We start from the raw sequence: 18,445 nt of genomic DNA on the forward strand, positions 1-18,445 counted from the left end.
AGGTCCTCTGACTCCAAGGCCCATGCTCTTTTCACTAGGCCACGCTGCTTTCCCAAGAACTTTTAGCATTTATATACTTATTTAGATCTTCTTTAGCACTCCCACATATAAGCTCATTCCACTGATTTGTTTTGGCAACTCTGGTTGTAAAATATGGACAGGGATTGTATCTACCAATTCCATTGTATTAGGCTCTCCTAAGCACTCAGTAGAGTGTTCTGCACACAGTACGTGCTCAGTAGAGATACCATTGATTTTTTGATTTTCATGTTTGTCTCCCTGTTCAAAATATAAGCTCCTTTTGGGCAGGAAATGCCTCATTTACTCCTTCTGTATTTCCAAATCCTTGCACCAAGTGGGTGCTAAATAAATGCTCCTACATTATGACCTGGAGGACATCCAAATAGGTGGTCCAGGAAATGGCCATTCTCATAGGAGAGAAAAAGGGAGGGGAAAAGGACAGTAACTGTGAACTCACCCCTCCCTCTGTGTCCCCGGGCAATCTGTCCAAGGAATGTTGTTGATAAGATAACAGCATGGCCTAATGTACAGAGCATGAGCCTGGAGACAGAAGCAGCTGGCTTCTAATCTCAGCCCTGCCACTTGTCTTCTTTGTGACTTTAGGCATATCATTTCACTTCCCTGTGTCTTAGTTACCTCATCTGTAAAGCGGGGATTGAGACTGAGACCCCCATGTGGGACAGGGACTGTGTTCAACCCAATTTGTTTGTATCTACCCCAGAACTGGAACATACTTAGCACTTAACAAATACTTTAATAATAGTAATAATAATAATAAAATGGGGATTAAATCCTACTCTTTCCTAGACTGGGAACCCCATGTGGGATAAGGACAAATCTGATTACTTGATACCTACCCTAGCACTTAGTACAGTGTTTGGCCCATAGTAAGTACTTAACAAGTATAATAATAATTATGATTACCCAGGTGAAGTTTCTGATAAAAATGTGCCCTACAGTTTCACTTAGTGAATAAATAGTTTGCACCTGATTCAGTCCATGGGTGGAAATTCAATCCAGCTAAAACGGCTCTTGATAGAGCTCTCATTCCCACCCACTTGTGATCCTGCTTCTTTATCAGCCAGGTGAACCCTCACAGTCTGCTTAACAGCTGGGACAATTTACAATGACAACGTTACAGACTGAAGGCTTAAGACAAGACCAAATTCCAACCCCTCAAAATGTCTCAGGATTGTGGTGGAACACCAGAGTGGTAAGGATTTCTTTTGGCTTTTTTTCTCCTTTTCTGAAGAGCAGAATCTGAAAAATCAAATATTTAGTAGAAGCTTAGAACTAGAAAAAAGGGGCAGATGAGAAAGTGAAATAGCACAGTGAAAAAGGCTATCTAGCACTGCCAATTGTTTGTCTCTTAGGTGGGCAGTTTGGGGTGCACAGGCCAGTATGGGAGTGTTCAGCAGGTCTGAGTTGATTCTCAAATGGATTTATTGAGTTTATAGAGTTTTGTCTAAAAGGGTATTGTATATTCAGATGAGATGATGCCTCAGTGCAGTGGTCGATCAAAAGAGAACAGGTTTCAAGTTTTTTCAGTAGTCAGTTTTGAAGTTAGCTTGTCAGAAATTATATGTTTATATGCTCTGGTAGAGCAAACTGGATATGCTGCCATGTTAAGCCTTTTAAAAGGGAGCATTGTTTTAGAAGAAGGTACTGCATAAAGAAATGACTTACTTTTAAGTTTCTATATGAAATTTGCCTTATGATTCATCTAAAAATATTTAAATTTTGTATGCTTTAGACATAACATGGATATCAATGAATAAAATATACACAATCAGAGGCTCTTCAAAGCTCTAAAGTGCTGTTTCTTACAGCAGTATCTGGAGATTGTAACTAATGAACACCTAGCTGTGTTCCAATAAATGTTTTCACAAACTCTTAATAGCATTTTAGATGTCCCACAAGCCATTGCTACACATGGAAAATGGATCAGACTACATTTGACCTTCAGAGTTGTTTTTTGTTTCCCCCATAAGATGCTAGAGTACAGTATAACAGAGGCATTTCCTGCTCACAGTGAGCTTACAGTCTGGTGGGGGAGATTGACATTATTATGAATAAATGAATTACAGATATATACTAAAAGATGTGGGGCTGGGAGGGGGGATGAATAAAGGGAGCAAGTCAGGGTGACGCAGAAGGGAGTGGGAAACGAGGAACGACATCTTGGCAATTACATTGGATCTAATTATATTACCACAACTACTCTAGGGTACAGACTTGAGAATACTTTGACTGAAAGACGAATTTTCTACTCTTAAGGAATGGTTGAAGAATAGGGCTTTTAAACAAACTGCCACTTATTTACTTATTAAATATAGGCTGTCTTAAAAGCGAACCTACTTCATGGTACAGCTTTTAAGGCACTCAATCAACTCTCTCCCTCCTACCTTATTTCACTGCTCTCTTTCTTCAACCTAGCCCACACACTGACCCCTCACCCATATCCTCTCTCTGGCCTGAACCTTCCTCCAACTTCAAATAAGACAGACCACCACTCTCCCCACCTTCAAAGCCTTATTAAAATCACATCCCCTCCAAAAGGTCTTTCTTAACTAATCCTTCACTTCCCCTACTCACCCCACCTTCTGCCTCACGTAAGCACTTGGATGTGTAGCACTTCCAGTGCTTAGAACAGTGCTTGGCACATAGTAAGCGTTTGGCAAAAACCCTCATCATTATATTATTAATACACATCCCCATCCTCAGCCCTACAACACCTATGTGTATATCATCATCAGAGAGCAGAGTACTGTATTAAGCACTTGGAAGAGTACAAAACAAGAGCATTGGTAGACACATTCCCTGTCCCACAATGAGCTTACAAATCCTTACACTCTGCCACTTCCCTTATCTATAATTCTAGTCTGTAAACTCCTTTGCGTTATACTCTCCCAAATGCTTTGTATAGTGTTCCGCGTACAGTAAGTGCTCAATGAATACCACTGATTGATTTCGGGTACTTTTAAAGTGAAGCCTGAACTGCCTAATTTTATTTGATACCAGAAAAGACTGAGTGCAAAAGATGAACTTTTCCCCAGGCTGCATGTAGAAGTGTCCTATATACAGGGATAGAGACATGTATCAATCTCTTCTGTCTGGTCCTGGTTGTCAATCCCTTCCCCACAGCCTGCCTCTGGCCTGGATCTCCTTCTCTGTTCGTATCTGACAGACGATCACTCTCATTCCATCATATTTATTGAGCTCTTACTGTGTGCAGAGCACTGTACTAAGCACTTGGAAAGTACAGTTCAGCAACAGATAGAGACAATCCCTACTCAACAATGGACTCACAGTCTAGAAGGCCCTCTCTCACGAAACTCTCACTTCCCCTACTCCCTCTCCCTTCTGCATCACTCTTGCACTTGGATTCATACCACTTATTCACCCCTCCTACAGCACTTACACCAATATCCATAATATATTGTAATGTCTGTCTCCTCCTCTAGACTGTAAGCTCCTTGTGGGTCGGGAATGTGTCATCCAAGTCAGTTCTGTTGTATTCTTCCAAGCTCTTAATACAGTTCTCTGCACATGGTAAGTTGTCAAGAAATGATCTATTTGATAAATGATTTCTCATTAAGAAAACCCTCACAACTGCAGGGCCTGGGTGAAGCAGAGTTTGTTTGAATAGAGGGCCTGAAATGGAACAGTACCAAGAATTGGGGAAAGGACTGATGATTTTTTTTTTCTTCTTGTAGCTCTGCCCAAAAAACTTTCTTCAGGTCCCCATGTGTGCTTTGATATATTCTAGGGTAGAATTTGCTCAGCCTCCACTGGCTATCAACTTTGTCCTTGCCAAAGATTATTGATGGCTCTCTAGAAATAAGAAAAAAAAGTACCACCAACCAAATGTTTAAAGTAAAATGACTTTGCTTAATAAGGTAGCTTTTTTTTTTTCAAATTTCAGCCTTAAAGTTACTTAAGGTTAAGATTATAAACATTTGTATCCATGGTAAGCACTCTTTTAATAAGATGCACATGGGTTTTAGTTTCCTATTTGTGATTAGTTAATTAAGTGCAGCTGCTTCCAGTGACCAAGAAGGGAGGGGTGAGTAGAAATGATAATGGATGGCTGGGGAAGCATGTTAAAACAGAAGCAGAACAGTAGTTTTACTCTTCAGATCTAGTTAATCACATAATTCCATAAATGGAAAAGGCATTTTATTGGTGGTGTCAGCCAGGAAAATTGTTTGAACAGAGGAGGGATATAAGAAATTTATCAGATAAACTATGAAAAGTCTCCACTCCAAGGAAAAACACTTACTCTTCTTTATGAGTGTCTCTGAAGACAGCACATTTGCAACTATGCTATGATTATCTAAAATTTGAAAAGACAGTATTAGAATAACTAATGTGGGGGTTGTTATAGAGGAGGAAGGAAATGTTTGCGAATATTATTGGAAGCTGCATGAAGTAGGTATACACAACTGGTTGTTGGGTTTGGCATCAGCACCCACGAATCAGAGTACCCAACTTAATTTTAGTCCTAGCAGACACCTGATAATAATGATAATAATAGAAATGATTTTGGTATTTAAGAGTTTACAATGTGGCCAGTATGTTATTAAATACTGGGTAAGTATAAGATAATCAAATAGGACACAGCTCCGTCCCATATGGGGCTCACAGTCTAGCAGAGTGGCTTAGTGGAAAGACCCCAGACTTGGGAGACAGAGGTCGTGGGTTCGAATTCTGTCTGTGCCACTTGTCAGCAGTGTGACTGTGGGCAAGTCACGTAACTTCTCCTTGCCTCAGTTACCTCATCTGTAAAATGGGGATTAAGACTGTGACCCTCACGTGGGACAACCTGATTACCCTGTATCTACCCCAGCGCTTAGAACAGTGCTCTGCACATAGTAAGTGCTTAACAAATACCAACATTATTATCATTACAGTGCCTGGCACATAGTAAACACTTAGCAAATACCAGAATTATTATTATTATTTAAATGTCAGTAAGTTATTTCCGACCCATAGCAACTTGATGGATACACTCTCCACAGAATGTCCCAGGGACCGTGTATACCAGCTCTTTTTTATTGTACTCTCCCAAGTGCTTAGTATAGTGCTCTGCACATAGTAAGTGCTCGATAATTGATGACGAGGATTCATGATGGACAACGGCATGTCCGCAGCTCCCCAGCTCCCATGTTCTCAGGCTGCACGTGGCCCGAGGCTGAGGAGAGAATGTACGGGGAGAGGATGGTCCAGGGGGTTGGGTGGGATTGAACTGATGGGGGCCCCTGTGGGGAAGTCTGTGAGTCAATGTTATTTATTGAGCGCTTATTGTGTACAGAGCACTGTACTAACTGCTTGGGAGAATACGTTGGAACAGACAGGTTCCCTCCCCACAATGAGCTTATAGTCTAGAGGGGGAGACAGACAATAATATAAATAAATGCAATGGCAGATGCCTACATATATGTACATAAGGAGGAAGGGTGATTGGGGCGGAGCTGGGACAGGACAACTGAGATGGGGGAGGGAAGGAGTGTGGGGCTGTGGCATGGGGTAAGAGTAATAAAAATAGTAATATAATGAGAAGCAACATGGTTTACTGGATAGAGCACAGTTCTGGGAGTCAGGAGGTCGTGAGTTCTAATCCATGAGATCTCATCTAATCTAAGTAATGAGATCTAATCTAATTAGAACTCCTGGCTCTGCTACTTCTCTGCTGTTTGGCCTTGGCTGAATCACTTCACTTCTCTGGGCCTCAATTACCTCATCTGCAAAATGGGGATTGAGACTGTGAACCCCACGTGGGCCAGGCCAGGAACTGTAGCCTACCCGATTTGCTTGTAGCCACCTCGGTGCTCAGAACAGTGCCTGACCCATAATAAGTGCTTAAATACCACAATTATTATGATTTATTCTTATTAAGGGGCAGAGAGGGGATGGCTGGAGGGGGACATGCTGGGAAGGAAGGCCAGGGAAGGGGTGATTGGAGGGAACATGGTGAGATCAAATCAATCAGTCAATCAAAGGTATTTAGAGAGAAGCAGCGTGGAAAGAGCCTGGGCTTGGGAGTCAGAGTTCATGGGTTCAAATCCCGACTCTGCCCCTTGTCAGCTGTGTGACTGTGGGCAAGTCACTGCACTTCTCTGTGCCTCAGTTACCTCATTTGTAAAATGGGGATGAAGACTGTGAGCCTCACGTGGGACAACCTGATTACCCTGTATCTACCCCAGTGCTTAGAACAGTGCTCTGCACGTAGTAAGCACTTAAATACCAATATTGTTATTATTTATTGAGTGTTTCCCATGGGCAGCACACTGTAGTAAGTACAACATAACAGAGCAGGTTTTATTTTTATGGTATTTGTTAAGCGCTTACTGTGTGCCAAGCACTGTTCTAAGAGCTGGGAGACTCGTTCCCAGGCTACAACAAGCTTACAGTCTAGAGGGGGAGATAGATATTGATGTAAATCAATACATTACGGCTATGTATGTAAGTACTTTGGGGCTGAGGAAGGGTACAAAGTAGAGGGTGCGAATCCAAGTGCAAGGGGGGATGGAGAAGAGAGTGGGAGAAGAAGAAAGGAGGATTTACTCAGGGAGGGTCTCTTGAAGAGATGTGCCTTTAGTAAGGCTTTGAAGGTGGGGAGAGTGATGGTCTGTCTGATATGAAGGGGGAGGGAGTTCCAGACCAGAAGCAGGACGTGGACAACCTCAGTCAGCCCAGGGCCATCCAACAGTGGAACCAGTACCTGCTCTGAAACATAAGTGATGGAACGCCCTCCTCCTGCACCTCTGAAAGCCCACCGTTTTCCCCACCTTCAAAGCTCTTCTGAATTCACAGCTCCTTATTTCCCCTACCTGGCCTCCCCTCTGCATCGCCTATAATAATAATACTTGTGAAGTGCATACTATGTGCAATGCACTGTTCTATCAACTGGGGTCATTATAGTTTAATCAGATTGGACACAGTTCCCGCCCGTCATGGGGCTCACAGTCTTAATCTCCATTTTACAGATGAGGAGACTGAGGCCCAGTGAAGTAACTTGCCCGAGGTCACACAGCAGACAAGTGGCAGATCAGGGATTTGAACCCAGGTCCTTCTGACTCCCAGGCCCTTGCTCTACCCACTAAGGCAGGTCTCCAGACCTGTCTCCCTGAAACACTTGATATTCACCCAACTCTCAGCCCCACAGCACTTAACTATCTCTCCTAACCCTCTGCCATTCACCTTTAGGTAATTTATTTTAATGTGTGTCTTCCCCTCTAGACTGTAAAGCTCCTGCTGGGCAGGGATTCTGACTACCAATGCTTTAAAATTGTGTTTTTCAATGCACCAAAATGGTTTGTCCACAGTAAACCCTCAATATACACTATAGATTGGTTTTCCTTTTAATGTTTAATTTACAAATAGACAGTAGTCAGAAATAAAGTTATAAAAGGGTCACAGAGATTATTTAGCACAGCTCTCATCTCAAACTGATGAGAAAATAATAATAATGACACTTGTTAAGCACTTACTATGTGCAAAGCACTGTTCTAAGTGCAGAGGGGGATACAAAATCATCAGGTTGTCACATGGGGCTCACAGTCTTAATCCCCGTTTTACAGATGAGGTAACTGAGGCTCAGAGAAGTGAAGTGACTTGCCCAAAGTCACACAGCTGACAAGCAGTAGTGTCAGGATTAGAACCCATGACCTCTGCCTCCCGAGACCGTGCTCTTTCCACTGAGCCATGCCGGTTAAACATTTTAAAGCTTTATTTTGATTTATTTAACCTTCTGGAAAAGCCAACAATTCACACATGACTGAAAATTGCTTGCATTTACTGAGACAGAATCAGGGAAAACAATTCAGGTGTGGAAGACAGTTTGCTAAAGCTAGTATTATTCCTACACAATTACTAGGAAGTCACTATTATGCTACTTTGAAGAGGGGTACACTCCTTTATACCAAATGCTGTTTTGAAGTGCTCTATTAGGGAAGATGTTTAATGAACTATAGCATTCCTTTTAATATATCATTTCTGACCACCGATCTAACCGCAATGGAAATTATTCCCTGAATTAATGATACTGTTGTGCATATAAATGAGAGTTTAAAGATGTTTTTGCTATTACTCCCTCTTTTGAATCTATAAAAAAATGCCTACTGTAAATAAAAGAAGTGCATGGACACTTAATGGCTATAAAGCACTAAATAATAATAATGTTGGTATTTGTTAAGCGCTCACTAGATGCCGAGCACTGTTCTAAGCACTGGGGTAGATACAGGGGAATCAGGTTGTCCCACGTGAGGCTCACAGTTAATCCCCATTTTACAGATGAGGGAACTGAGGCACAGAGAAGTTAAGTGACTTGCCCACAGTCACACAGCTGACAAGTGGCAGAGCCGGGATTCGAACTCATGACCTCTGACTCCCAAGCCCGGGTTCTTTCCACTGAGCCACGCTGCAAATCCTTAGGTCACATGCAAAATTTGACCAGGACTCCTTTGTTTTTTACTTGGCAAAATCCTTGCACTTTCAAATGCTATTTTAGTGACTTATGTTCTCACACCATGTGGGTAGACTGTCCAGTCTGATCTCCATGGCTTGGTACAAACAATCCATCAATCATATTTATTGAGCACTTAATGTGTGCAGAGCACTCTGCTAAGCTCTTGGGAGAGTACAATATAACAGAGTTGGTAGACATTTTCTCTCCCAACAAGGAGTTTACAGTCTAGATTGGGAGACATACATTAAAATTATTCGTGAATATGTACATATGGGCTGTGGGGCTGAGAGTGGGTGAATAAAAGATACGAATCCAAGTGCAAGGGTAATGCAGAATGGAGATGGAGTAGGGGAAAAAAATTATTCTGAAGACTATGTTTTTAATTATTGAGGTAGAAGGGAAATAAGTTGAGAGTACTGCTTCCCCAGTAATAACAGAAGGAGTACTTTCCTGACAAACAAACAGTAAATAGAGCACAGGCCTGGGAGTCAGAAGGTCCTGGGTTCTAGGCCCAGCTCCACCTTTTGACTGCTGTATGTCCTTGGTTAAGTCACTTCCCTTTTCAGTAGCTCAGTTGTCTCATCTCTAAAATGGGGATCTGTGACTACTGATGGAATGAAGTCTGTGAGCCCTCTGCAAGACAGGGACTGTGTCCAAGCTAACTAACTTGTATCTCTCCCAGAGTTTAGAACAGTGCCTGGCACATAGTAAGTGCTTAATAATGACCACAACTCCTAGTTGAATGAACCCGGAACTTTGGGGTCAGGAGCCTGGATTTCCAAACCTGGCTCCACCACTTACATGCTGTGTGACCTTGGACAAATCACTTAAACTCTCTGTGCCTCAGTTTTTTCACCTGTAAAATAGGGATGGAATACCTTTTCTCCTTCCCTCTTGAACTCTGAGGCCTATTTAGGACAGGGATTGTGTCTGAACTGAAAGTCTTGAACCTGCTCATGTTTAGCATAGTGCTCGGCTCACAGTAAAGGCTAAATTCATGCTATGATTATTCCAACAGATAAATTATGAGAGATGAATGCTGAATCTGTTAATGAATTCTGTTAATGAGGTGTACATATCTTGATTCCATTTATCGTGATAATGTTTCTTGTTTTTGTTTTGTTCTGTTTTGCTCTGCGTCTGTCTCCCCCGATTAGACTGTGAGCCTGTCATTGGGCAGGGATTGTCTCTATCTATCGCCGAATTGTACATTCCAAGTGCTTAGTACAGTGGTCTGCAAATAGTAAGCGCTCAGGAAATACTATTGAATGATAGTGCTCAGGCACTATCTTTATTAGTGAGAATTTGAAATCACATAGAAGCTAATGAAATTAAAACAAAATGAGTTGGATCATTATTATCATCAGTATTGTTATTACCATCATCATCATCCTACTTTCCTACTCAATTGTATGGAAACTATACTGAATACCTTATTATCTTTTAATTGTGATATTTTTAACTTTGTGTTTCCTTATTAATGGTTAATTTTGAAAAAGGAACTTTTGGAGAGCTAATAAGGTTGTTGATGAGCCGACAATCTGTTTTTAAGTGATCTGAGAAAGTGAAAACACTCTCCAAAAATTCTAAATGTTCTGATTATTAGTACAGCACCTAATGACATAAAAGCAAATTATGAATAATATACCGGTAGGATAACACGACTTATTTCCTCATGTTGTATGAGAACTAGTGATTTTTGAATCATTCAAAATAACAGTACAAGACTCAAAACAATGCTCAGAAAATAATTGGAAAAATAAATCATTAAGCAGTCCAAACCTCTCAGTATTATTCCATAAATTAACACAGTTTTACAGAGAAAGAAAGACTCTAGATCTCTCTCTCTCTCCTTTTAATTGCCTTTACTCTATATTAGGGAAGATGAATGTTGGTGGGGCTATGGGTTTCTCTTGCCTACATCACCTCCGCTGGCTGAAACTTGAGGGCAGGGATCGTGTTTACCAATTGCATTATTCTCTGCCAAGTGTTTAGTGCAGTGCTCTGCACACACACACAGCAAACAGTCAGTAAATATCACTGATTAATGCATCCCAGTTGGCTTTCCTTATAAGCCGGGTGACAGTGCCCGATTGCTTTGGTTTTCGGCACATAAGCCTGCCCGGATCAACGTTTTTCCTAGTGTTAGTATTTACAACCACTACTACTGATGGCATTTGTTAAGGGCTTACTATGTGTCAAGCACTCTTCTAAGCGCTGGGGTAGATACAAGCTAATCAGTTTGGATATAGTCCCTGCCCCTGGAGATCCCAGTCCCGAAGAACTTATGTACATAGCTGCAATTATTTGTATTGATGTCTGTCTCCCCCACCTCTAAACTGCAAACTCCTTGTGGGCAGGAAATGTGCCTGTTTATTGTTGCAGTACAATATCCTGCACATAGTAAACGCTCAATAAATATAATTGAATGAATGAATCCCTCAAAATGATTTTGCCACCATATTTTAAAGTTGGAAAAGAGAATTTAGTTTGTTAGTTTCTTGATGTGCTGTAACAGAGGGATATTCACGCTGCTTATTAAAGTGGAGGCTTGTTTTAAAATCTGTTTACTGTTTAAAAATCCAAGTGAAATTCTGATTCGTGGAAAGTACACAGATCCATGTTCTAGGACCTATAGAGGTGAACAGTCCTTTCCACCATCAGGCCTGCTACATTTTTTTTTCCTCCAGCTCTGTATTGTTTTGCCTAAATTTTTCTTCAACTTCCTTCATCCTTTCCTGGGTTGGAACCACAGCATGAAAGTCTATATCCTATGTATAATCTAATGTCTCTACTGCATGAAACTCTGAAGTGATAGAATTCAAACATTTGAGCACCAAGTCATCACACTGGACCCATATGTTCACGAAGCTGTTGAGTTTTCCAGTCAGTGATGAGTCTTAATCTCGAAGAAAAAGATGATTATTTTACTGTAGAAGATAATGCAGCAAATATCCCCCTGAGCTGTCCATTGTTTGTTTTGTTTATGTATAGAGCATGGGCCTGGGAATCAGAAAATCATGGGTTCTAATCCTGGATCTGCCACTTGTCTGCTCTGTAACTTTGGGCAAGTCACTTCCTATCTCTGTGGTTCAATTAGCTCATCTGTAAAATGGTGATTGAGATTGTGAGCCCCAAATGGGTAGGGACTGTGTCCGACTCAATTTGCTTATATCCACCGCAGCGCTTAATAAAGAGCCTGGCACATAGTAAGCACTTCAATACCACAATTGTTATTATTAATATTATTATTGTACTTGTGAAGCACTTACTATTTGTCAAACACTGTTCTAAACACTGGGCTAGATACAAGTCAATTAGGTCAGACACAGTCCTTGTCCCACATGGGGCTCATCATCTTAAGTGGGAGGGAGAACGGTATTGAATCCCAGTTTTACAGTTGAGGAAACTGAGGCACAGAGAAGTTAATAATAATAATTGTATTTAAATGCTTACTTTGTGCCAAACACCGTTCTAAGCCCTGGGAGTAGATACAAGGTAATCAGGTTGTCCCACGTGGGGCTCTCCGTCTTAATCCCCATTTTACAGATGAGGTAACTGAGGCACAGAGAAGTTAAGTGACTTGTCCAGTGTCACCTAGCTGACAATCCAAGACCTCTGACTCCCAAGCCCGGAATCTTTCCACTAAGCCACGTGGCTTCAGTGAAAGCACTTTGGAAGTACAATGTTTTTCATTCATTCATTCAATCGTATTCCAAGTGTCCACACCACCTCTTCCTCGATGTGCCTCCCCGTATGGTTTCTCCATCCCTGTTCAACCAGAAGGGTCTCATCCTCCTCTTTGTCAAATCCATCCTTCTTGAGCTCAGTAGCCCCTGCTCCCACCCTGGTCTCCTCAGCTGGATGAACCCATGACCCCACAGTGGTAGTCTGGTGCAAGGTCATGTGGACAGACTCAAATTTAAGAGTCTCCCAGCACCCCAAAGGACTATTTATTAATCATTCATTCAATTGTATTTATTGAGCACTTACCGTGTACAGAGCACTGTACTAAGCACCTGGGAGAGTATAATACAGCACAAAATAGACACATTCTCTGCCTGAGTGCTTAATTCTGTGCAGAACACTGTACTAAGAGTTTGGGAGAGTATAATGCCATAGAGTTGGTAGTAATAATAATAACTATTGTACTTGTTAAGCACTATGTGCCAAGAACTGTTCTAAGCTCTGGTGTAGATACAAGTCGATCAGGTTGGACACAGTCCCTGCCCTGCCTGGATTCACACTCCTAATCCCTATTTTACAGATGAGACAAGTGAGGCCCAGGGAAGTGAAGTGACTTGCCCAAGGTCACATAGCAGGTACATGGCAGAGCCGGGATTAGAACCCCAGGTCCTTCTGACTCCCAGGCCCAGGCTCTATCCACTAAACACACTGCCTCTCAGCGTAGATAGGATCCCTGCCAATGAGTAGCTTACATTCTACAGGAGAGACAGACATCATAATAAATTACAGATAGGGGAAATGGGAGAATCTAGACTGCAGTCCTGTACATATTCAAAGCTTTCCTTCATTCCCAGCTTTGCAAGTCATATGAACCATTCAGTCATCTCTAGCACATATGTGCCTAAATATATTCCTCCTTGGAACTTATGTATATGTACTTAATAAATCAGACACTCAATTATTTTGTTTTGCAAATACTTTTATTTTAGTCCCCACCATTAGAGCATAAGCTCCTTGTGGGTACTAACTTTATGTTGTACTTTCCCAAGTGTTTTTTACAGTGCTCTGCACACAGTTCCACTAATTATTTTTTTTTCTAAAAAATCATTCTGTGCGCATCTCCCCACTCCTCATAAACGTCCAATGATTGTCCACCCTTCTCCATATCAAGCAGAAACTCTTGACCATCGGCTTAAAAAGACCTCAACAACTTTCTTCCCCTAGCCCTCTCCTCTCTCCCACCCCTCGCCACCCCCCCACCCCGCCCGTCTTGATTCCTTGTAGAGAACCAAAATATTGTATAGGCAAAAGAGAGAATGGTTTCCAGAAACACTTTCTAGTCTTTTATTCTATCGTTGATAAAACAGTGAGTTCACTGAGGCCTCGCTTCTTTCACTTGGCCATGAGAACTTTTTCCAGCTGTCTAGAATCGGCTCCAGAATGTAATCAAATGATTGAGCTAGCAATTCTGATGATCTTGCTGTTACAAGATCACATTAAACCCCAAATGAAGCATGATAATATCCAGTAGAAGAAGTAGAAATGCAGCCCATTAAATGCATACCTCCATCTTTCAAAAAAGCAGCTGAGTATTTCTACCAAAAATAAAATAGCGACTTTGATTCGCTTTGTCTGCTGCAATTGTCTGTGTTCAAAAAAAGCAATGATTAGCTGTCAGAACAGGGGAAAAAAAAGCCCTATTAATTCCTAAGTTACTTTATTATTTTTTGAGAAGAGAGGTGTGTAGGTAATATTAGGCAAAACCTGAAGAGCCTGCTTAAGATTATACAGCTGCTTCTAAAATTTTGTGCAGTTGTAAAATAAGTTGTCAAATTTTATCTGAGGAGCTGCACTGCCAACCACACCGAGTCTATGATTTTTGGGTTACTTCAGAAGTCATAGGGAACAGTTAATTCAGATTTTTTTTTGTTCTAAGTATTTTTTAATTTTTTTTCACTGTATTAAATTTAAAGGGAAAAATTAGTTTCTCGCATCTATTTCAGAATCTGAGACATTCGACTTTTAGAGGCAGATGTAATTGTCAGTATCAAGATTTCTCCACACAAACAGAAATAACTAAAAAAGGATTGGTGATCACATTTGGCACTTGGTTATTAACAATTATCTCCCTACTACCCTTCCTTTCCAAAATCTTAGAACGAGTCGTCTACAATCGATGCCTAGAATTCCTTAACTCCCATTCTCTCCTAGACCCCCTCCAATCTGGCTTCCGTCCCCTCCACTCTACTGAGACTGCTCTCTCTAAGGTCACCCATGACCTCCTTCTTGCCAAATCCAATGGCTCCTACTCCCTTCTGATCCTCCTTGACCTCTCTGCTGCCTTTGACACTGTCGACCATCCCCTCCTCCTCCGTACCTTATCTCACCTTGGCTTCACGGACTCTGTCCTCTCCTGGTTCTCCTCTTACCTCTCTGGCCGATCATTCTCGGTCTCCTACGCTGGAGCCTCCTCCCCCTTCCATCCTTTAACTGTTGGAGTTCCTCAAGGGTCAGTTCTTGGCCCTCTTCTGTTCTCCATTTACACTCACTCCCTCGGTGAACTCATCCGCTCTCACGGCTTTGACTACCATCTCTACGCAGATGACACGCAGATCTACATCTCCGCCCCTGTCCTCTCCCCCTCCCTTCAGGCTCGCATCTCCTCCTGCCTCCGGGACGTCTCCACCTGGATGTCTGCCCGCCACCTAAAACTCAACATGAGCAAGACTGAGCTCCTCATCTTCCCTCCCAAGCCCGGTCCGCTCCCAGACTTCTCCATCACCGTGGATGGCACGACCATCCTTCCCGTCCCGCAGGCCCGCAATCTCGGTGTCATCCTTGACTCGTCCCTCTCGTTCACCCCACACATCCTATCCGTTACCAAGACCTGCCGGTTTCACCTCTACAATATCGCCAAGATCCGCCCTTTCCTCTCCACCCAAACGGCTACCTTACTATTACGGGCTCTCGTTATATCCCGGCTAGACTACTGTGTCAGCCTTCTCTCTGACCTCCCTTCCTCCTCTCTCGCCCCGCTCCGGTCTATTCTTCACTCCGCTGCCCGGCTCATCTTCCTGCAGAAACGATCTGGGCATGTCACTCCCCTTCTTAAACAACTCCAGTGGTTGCCTATCGACCTCCGCTCCAAACAAAAACTCCTCACTCTAGGCTTCAAGGCTCTCCATCACCTTGCCCCTTCCTACCTCTCCTCCCTTCTCTCTTTCTACCGCCCACCCCGCACGCTCCGCTCCTCTGCCGCCCACCTCCTCGCCGTCCCTCGGTCTCGCCTATCCCGCCGTCGACCCCTGGGTCACGTCCTCCCGCGGTCCTGGAACGCCCTCCCTCCTCACCTCCGCCAAACTGATTCTCTTTCCCTCTTCAAAACCTTACTTAAAAATCACCTCCTCCAAGAGGCCTTCCCAGACTGAGCTCCTCTTCCCCCTCTACTCCCTCTGCCATCCCCCCTTTACCTCTCCGCAGCTAAAGCCTCATTTTCCCCTTTTCCCTCTGCTCCTCCACCTCTCCCTTCCCATCCCCACAGCACTGTACCCGTCCGCTCAACTGTATATATTTTCGTTACCCTATTTATTTTGTTAATGAATTGTACATCGCCTTGATTCTATTTAGTTGCCATTGTTTTTACGAGATGTTCTTCCCCTTGACGCTGTTTAGTGCCATTGTTCTTGTCTGTCCGTCTCCCCCAATTAGACTGTAAGCCCGTCAAACGGCAGGGACTGTCTCTATCTGTTGCCGACTTGTTCATCCCAAGCGCTTAGTACAGTGCTCTGCACATAGTAAGCGCTCAATAAATACTATTGAATGAATGAATGAACATTTATTAAGCACTTAATATGTTCTAAACATGGTAGCTACAAAGTTATTAGCCACATGGAGCTCATAATCTCTTTTAGCCCCATTTTTCAGATGAAGAAACTGAGACCCAGAGAAGCTAAGTGACTGGCCCAAGTTCACACAGCAGACTGGTGTCAGAGTCAGAATTAGAATCCAGGTCTCCTGGCTCCCAGGATAGCAGTCTATAATAAGACTTTAGGTTATCCCCATACAGCAAATCCAACTTTCTAAAAGTTACCTGAGTCTAGAGAGGTAAAAATAATACCATAATTACTTATTTAAGAGTCTGTCTCCCATATTAGCAGAAAGAGAGTTGTTCAGAGCATTCTAAAGCAGGTAGTTTTCCTCTCCACGGGTAGAACTGGATGTGGGGTCCCCAGGAAGCTTCTAGCACGAGAACTGAACTCATGAACTTCCTAATGCAGGAGTTCTCAGATAAACAGCTGCATTTTCCCTGGGTACACTACTCTATCAGACAAAGGGCATAAACATTGTCCAAATGATGGTTCTTTGAAGCAACTTGTTTCTAAAGAACAAGCAGCTACTATCATTTAGGTGATATTTCAAGTAACCAAAATAGGGCATTTTAACTCTTGCAGAGGTACTGAGCTCTGCATGGGCCAGATTTGGGGAAATGAATCAGTCTAGAGGAGTGAGCCCAGGGATGGGAGCCAGGATAGACTTTAGTTCCAGTTCTACCCCTGGCCAGGCCTCTGGACCTGTGCTTCTTTGTGCCTCTGTTTCTTCATCTGTAAAATGGGGACAAGATGCTTGCTATCCTTTCCTCTCAGATTGGGAACACTGAACTAAGCGTTAGGGAAGGTACATGCTAATCAGGTTGGACAAAGACCCTGACCCACTTGAGCCTCACAGTCTAAGTAGGAATCAGAGAAGCAGAGTGGCTTAGTGGAAAGAACACGGGCTTGGGAGTCAGAGGTTGTGGGTTCTAATCTCGGCTCTGCCACTTGTCAGCTGTGTGACTTTGGGCAAGTCACTTCACTTCTCTGTGCCTCAGTTACCTCATCTGGAAAATGGGGATTAAGACAGTGAGCCCCAAGTGGGACAACCTCATCTGTATCTTGTATCTATTCCAGCACTTAGAAACAGTGCTTGGCACATAGTAAGCGCTTAACAAATACCTTCATTATTATTATTATTAGAATTTAATCCTCATTGTACAGATGAGGAAAATGAGACCCAGAGAAGTTAAGTGACTTGCCAAGGTCACACAGGTAAGTGGCAGACCTGGGATTATAATTCAGGTCCTCTGACACCCAGGCCTGGGATCTTTCCACTAGGCCACACTGCTTCCTATTTTGACATATTTGTCATATATCATGCCAAATTCACACAAAGAGGCTGTCACTTTCCATTTCAGTTATATGTTGACCCTGAAAATATGTCTCTGTTTTTATTTTTAGATTTTTCTAAATTTAGGTACTCTGAAAACTCTTTCATGCAATAGTATTTTTTGAGTGCTTACTATGTGCAGAGCACTGAACTAAGTGCTTGGAATGTACAAATCGGTAACAGATATAAACAGTCCCTGCCCTTTAATGGGCTTACAGTCTAATTGGGGGAGACAGACAAAAACAATAGCAATAAATAGAATCGGACTCTTTTTTGTTTCTCATGTGAATGGCATTATTCTTCCCTGTGTATTGTCCTGATTTATACATAATTCCCAAACTATTTTGATTTAGCAACATTGAATTATTCTGGAACCTTATAGAAAATTAAATTATGGAAAACTTTCAAGTTTCCAATGGCAATATAGGTGCATTTCATTTTAATGGTATCTAAGTGCTTACTATGTGCCCAGCACTGTACTAAGCACTGAGGCAAATACAAGATTATCAGGCTGTTCACAGTCCATTTTCCACATGGGGCTCACAGATTTAATCCCCATTTTATTGGAGAGATAAATGAGTTACAGAGAAGTTGAGTGACTTGCTCAAGGTCTCACAGCAAATGAGTGGTAGAACCTATGTCCTCTGGATCCCAGGTTCATGTTTTTTCCACTAGGCCAAACTGTTTCTCAAGGATCATGTAATATTTGCTCACCCTTGATAACTCCCCCCCCCCATTTCCAAAGAGTCTGACCTCTACTTTTCTTTCTAGGAGGAGTATTTAATACTTAATACAAGTTTACACAGGGATGATGGATCCCAAACAATCAATCCATGGTATTTATTGAGCATTTACTGTGTACCAATCGTTGTACTTGGGAATAATAATAAAGATGATTATCCATTCAGTTGCATTTATTGAGCGCTTACTATGTGTAAAGCAGTGTATTAAGTGCTTGGCACCTTCCCTTCATACAATGAGCTTAAAGTCTAGAGATGAGCTTGTTGCATTTGTTAGGATTTACAATGTGTCCAGCACTGAGGTAGATACAATTCAATTGGATCA

At 42.3% G+C, this 18,445-nt stretch overlaps 1 long non-coding RNA gene across 1 annotated transcript in view; it reads left to right on the forward strand.

Moving 5' to 3' along the window:
• Positions 1 to 1,134: 1,134 nt before the first annotated feature.
• LOC120638238 overlaps positions 1,135 to 18,445 on the forward strand; it is a 322,336-nt gene continuing 305,025 nt past the window's right edge. Inside the window, exon 1 of the long non-coding RNA XR_005659796.1 lies at positions 1,135 to 1,234. This is a non-coding gene — a long non-coding RNA (uncharacterized LOC120638238). The remainder of the gene's footprint in view (positions 1,235 to 18,445) is intronic.

Source organism: Ornithorhynchus anatinus, chromosome 2 (genome assembly GCF_004115215.2).
Source record: "Ornithorhynchus anatinus isolate Pmale09 chromosome 2, mOrnAna1.pri.v4, whole genome shotgun sequence".
In the NCBI taxonomy this organism is placed as follows: domain Eukaryota; kingdom Metazoa; phylum Chordata; class Mammalia; order Monotremata; family Ornithorhynchidae; genus Ornithorhynchus; species Ornithorhynchus anatinus.